Source organism: Limulus polyphemus, unplaced genomic scaffold, assembly GCF_000517525.1.
Source record: "Limulus polyphemus unplaced genomic scaffold, Limulus_polyphemus-2.1.2 Scaffold450, whole genome shotgun sequence".
NCBI lineage: Eukaryota > Metazoa > Arthropoda > Merostomata > Xiphosura > Limulidae > Limulus > Limulus polyphemus.
This window is the reverse complement of record NW_013666060.1, coordinates 526,984-532,790: the sequence shown is the minus strand read 5'-3', so window position 1 is coordinate 532,790 and position 5,807 is coordinate 526,984.

Here is a 5,807-nt window from a genome sequence, read left to right as displayed (position 1 = left end):
TAGTCTTACACTGCAAAATTAGGGACGGATAGCGCAGACAGCCCTCGTGTAGCTTTGCGCGAAATCCATAACAAACAAACAAGAAGTCACTTGATACACTAAATGAAAGATGTAGACCGAATTCAAGTACTTTTAATGTATGCTATGTTGTTTTTGAGGATGCAAAATTTCTACTTTGTGTCTTGTGTTGTTTGTGTGTTATTTACATCCTTAACTACATCAAAAAGATTATTATTTCAATAAGCCAAGAAAATTAAGCATATTTTAGTAAAATTCCTGGAATGGATTTTACAGCAACATAAATGATGACCGAAGTTTTCCGTTAATACTGTGTAATAATATACATTACGACATTTAAACTGAAGGATGTAATTCCAACTATTATGAATGTTGTAATAATTAATATCCATAATTATGTTTCAGAGAAGGTAGTGAAATCCTTAAAAATGTGTTTATTTGTTTTGTTGGACTTCACGCAAATCTATTTTAATATTTAATTATAACATCTGGAACTTTAAATTTATATATTTAAATAGCTATTTTGATTATTTTACAAATTTAACCGCCAAATGCACGCACGCACGAATGGGGAATTCGAAGGGGCTCGGCCGAACCCCTATATTTGTGATGTAATATGCTTATATAGTTATAGCACAGCTGCCTATGGTATTTAACGTTAGTTTTGGATGTTTGTGGATTTTATGTGAACAACCATGTAATTGTTTAAACTATCTTTCATGCGAAATTGCTTCCAGATTTAATCTCATAGCACTTATTTTTGAAAAATTGACTGAGTGGCATGCCCCCAGACCCTCATACCATTAGCATGCTGATTGTGGTTCGCACAATATGTGTTCGCTTTTGATCTCACAAATTAGAACCCCTCTTTCAAACATTCTGCTCACGGGCCTGAAATGACATTTATGACCTCTACTTTCAATTTTAGATAGGTAGAGTTTTGTGAATAGGGGTATCTAAAAATAAGGCATTTTTTCAGGTTCTCCCATTTTCCAGTTTCACTTGGATGTATGGAACAAGTCTAATATGAACAGAAAAGCTATTAGTAATGATAGCCCAACACATACAAACCTTTGAATCCGGTTTGCAGGTCGCAGCTGACGTTCATTGACCTCATAAGCGATCAATAACAATATCAAAGTTTCGTTCCATCTCATGCGAAACATAAATCAGCATTTATCTATGCGTTAGAAGTTTAAAGCGATAATGATTGATCGAACATAGAATACGATATACGACAAGCACGTGCGGAAAGCGTATCAGCAAAAAGTATACGCTAAATTAGCCAGAAAAACAATGGAAAATAAATAACAGCAAGTTAACCGTTCAGTAAATGCTTATGTGTATATATCTATGTGTGTGTGTATATATATGTATATATATATATTGTTTGCTAATCGCTCAGTAATTACCTGTTTGTATATATGTATATAAAGTGCTTAATTTACTTCTTTTCATGGCTTGTGATCCTCACATTCAAGCGCTTTGTCGCTGAAAAATTTACTTGTTGCCCCAAATTCTTAAAGTTTTATTATTTATAATGCTAATTCTTTTCTTGTTATGCATGGCTTTGGGTTCATATCCAGTTTCGTGATTATTTGCGACACTGTGTTCTGTGAGTAACCACTTTTGGTACACACTATTTTATGATTGTGTCAAAGAAGACCTCTCTGTCAAAAGGTTTTTCGATAATAAAGTAGAATTAAGTTATTTAAGTCTCATTGATACACGTCATTAGGAAAATGTATTCAGAGAATTAAACGAGCGACTTAAAATTCTGCTTTATTGTTTTTCTTAACACTTTGAATGATTCCAACAGTCTGAAAAGTTAGTCTTACTAGCAGTATAGTATCAGTAGGATAGATATGAATCTCAGGTGATAAGATATATATATATAGTTTCCTTATTAACAGTACCTATTGGTTAAATCATCACATCATTTGACAGCGATCATTACTTTCTCTTTCTAGCTATAACTAGTTATCTGTATAGATCCTAGGGGCAGTGGCACTGACATCCTGGAACACAAATTTATTGTCAAACCTTGCCCTAGCATATGGCAGAAATATCGTCTCCATGTGATGTCTGTAGGAGGTGCCATTGACATTTCCCTGGAGGATATGAAGAGCTGTTTTTCCACCACGATGAATCGCTGCACAAACATGTACTGCACCACCTCCTGTGTGTTCCCTGTGGGAAAGATAGTCTTCCTTCATCTGTTCTCCAGGCAAACGATGAACACGTATCCTACCATCAACTTTAACAAGCCGGAAACAGAGCATGCTAACGTACAGTTAGGATATTAGCGATATGTCATATTTTCAGATGAGTCGTCTTGCCCATACATGGTGATGGCGGTGAATTCTGGTTAATATTGGTTTACAGATAATCCTTTTGAATTGTGTCATCTACTTCCTGTTGTGCCCATCTGACAGAAGCCTGCCCATTTTCTTGTACCTTGCTCGTATATATCTAGAGAAAGACATTACGTTTTATTCAATCAGTTTTAAGACATTTACGCTTCAACTCTTTGAACTCTTTAAGCCTTAAGACACATTAATTTGATATTCTTTAAAATGGTTTGGTATATTGGGGTCTGGGTCTGGGTTTTATTCAATCAGTTCTAAAACATTTACGCTTCAACTCTTTGATCTCTTTAAGCCTTAAGACACATTAATTTGATATTCTTTAAAATGATTTGGTATACTGGGGTCTGGTCAATCCCATTACTGACTGAAATTGTCTCATATTGGTTGCCTACTTCTCTCTGATTTTTTGTTGAAATTCTGAGGTAGTTTGACTGAAGTCTGCTCCTTTGTGCTTGGTCTCTCATTTTTCTTTATTACCCATTTTGGTTACAGTGTATGCTTTGTTAACCTCAATACTGTTTTCCAGTTTTTCTACATTTCTGTTGCCCTCCATTTGAGTTTATTGTAGTATTACATTTACTTTTGTGACTCATCTGTTCTTTTCACACAATCCTCCCGCATTTACTTACGATGGTTTAGGATCTTGTTTTATATTGGAAATCTATGGTCCAAGTATATTTTTGAGATGACTCCTTCGTACCTATGTGCGTGAGTATGGGCTTGTGTTCACTACCAACTAAAAGCAATAGCTTCCACTTCAACTCACGAAATGCAGCATAAGTAACAAGGGTGAGGTCTATGACTGAGTCAGAGTGACCCTCTCTTTGTGTGGACATCGTTATTGGCTAGATTACAGTTGATGTTTTGTAGTACCTCCTCTAATAATATTCCATTCACATTTCAAGCAGTTTCCAGCCAGATAGAGCTCTGGACATTTAAGTCACCTGATATTTTGCAATATGATGGTTACTCCTGTAACTTTGTTCATTGTACCATTACAACATTGTTATCATTCAGTAGCCTTCCAATTATTTATCTTCTCATTTTATGGCTACGAGTGTTCCAAGATAGTATGCAAACACATTTGCCATTTATCCTCTTCATTTTACTTACCTCCTTGTGTTTCCTCCTCTTCTAACTGTGTGCTTTAGGTACTTTTGTCACTCTACAGTCTAAGTTGTTTGAACATATAGTTTAATGTCCATATTGCTGCTGATAGCTCAACAGCTAAGACATGATACAGAGTAACATTATTAAGTTAATGTCATTGGGTTGCCACTGTTGGATCGAGCGGTAATACACATTGTGGTCAGTACTTCACCCACTGTTGTTATGCGCATCTAGCCTCCGCTGTTGTTGCCCAAGCGACGACGACTGAATGGTAGTTATAACTGAATCACACTCAGCTGTTATTTCTCTTTGCCTGTGTCTGGCGGATAATTCAAATTGGTTGGACTTAGCTTGTTAGGCCCCTTCTTTAGATGTAAAACACATACCTTATCATATTGACAACCTACTGCTGCTTTATATATCTGTTATTTAGTTATATAATTTCTTTATTAATTAATAATCTATTATATTTCTCCTTTTGTATTTCATTACTTCTTCAATCTCCTCTTCTCCAATTACCACCAAATGTAAATAATAAAGAATAACATCTTTAATATAAATAATATACAGGGCAAACGAAGGTGAGCCTAATTTAGTGTTAATATTTTAGGTATGTAGTTGCATAAACTGACTAAATCAATCTAATATAAATTAATATACTTTAATATAATATTATTAATTATAAGTTTGTTTTTAGAGTCTTAATTGTAAAATCGTTCTCTAAAGGGATAAGTCATCGCTAAATGAAACTGCTAAGGCCCACCCTATTAGAGGTTGAGTGATCCGAATACCCAGCTGTCTGGGGTATGACATCTGTAGGAAATCTGATTCCCTCTAATAACGTATGTGAAAAGAGTAAATATTTTTGATGCTATTTTTTACACACCATACCAAATTTACAGTTAATGTATTCAAACTGGTAAAATTCCATTCAAAGAAATATTGCAAAGACGCAATAAATAGTTTAGGTCTTATATTTATGCAGCATATATAGTTCACGTTATCAAAAAAATACCTTAGTTTTTTCATATGTTCATAGGCTCTGACTTTTAAATGGCGTTTGGTTTCACCAATATAGGAGGCCTTATAGTCTCCACACGTGTAAAGATAGACAAGCCAGGAACAATAAGGAATGGGGAGGAGATCTTTAGTAGGGGGGAAAAAAATGACATCACGCATAGATTAGTTTTTAAATCCTGAAATCCACTTGAGGGTAGTAATGACCAAGTATGCGTTTAAGTTGATTTTTTGAATTTAAGCTTTGTTTGCCAGTATAGGGAAGACACGAGTATATAGTAAGTTTGGGTACAATTGGTATCTTAATTGGATTTGTGAGTTTCTTTGTTAGGAAGGTGTTGGTAATGTTTTCTGTAATGTTCCCTTTTGGTTAATAAACAATGTTGTATACCATAAGTGTCGTAATCTTGTTTATTAATAGCTTAAACTTTACATATTATTCGGGACTGCTTTCATTTGATATATTTTGTGTGTGGTTATGAAATGTTACTATAGTAATTATTAGGCTTACGAGAGTAGTTTTTGTTCTTCTTTTGCAGGGAGTTATGAAATGTTATCATCTTAATCGTTAGGCCTATGAGACTTGTTTGTCGATCTCTAGTTATCTCGTAATGCCTCATGGAAGGCTATTATACTAGTTATTTTTGTGAGAGTATCATTCTTTTTGTGTAAGCTTTTCATCAGTGCATTTCGTTCACGGTTTACGTGTAGTTTTCCATCTTTCCTTTGTCACGTAGCTTATAATCAATGATAAAATAGTAACTATCTACTCGTGTGTCATTCTATTTAGGCCGCAAGTTATTTGAACATTTTAATATAACGTTAACTACCTTGTCTCTTGCTACGTGAGCAAACAAATTCAAAACCAGTTGAACTTGTTGTAATCGGTGTCATAACTGGACCGTTCAGAACTTGTTTAGTTTAAATTACAAGTTGTCTTCTCAAAGTTTACGTAGTATAATTAAGTACAGTCGGCTTTTTCTTAAACTTTAATAATAAACATGTTATCTGATATTAAATTTTAACTTAAAACCCTGAATCCAGAGAAAGGATACTTGTTTAGTCTATATAACCGTTGAGAACACATATTAGAATATGAGGTGAGTGGGTGGCTTTGAGGATAAGAAGATAAAAAGTCACTTTTTTTCTAATAGTGTTATTTTCAAATTAAAATATACTAAGTGAAGATTTTGCCGTTTCTATGAGCATCACTGAAGCACATAAAAACATGAAATATATATATATAATTTTTCTTTAACTAAATAAATATGCCGGAAATAGTATAAAATTAAG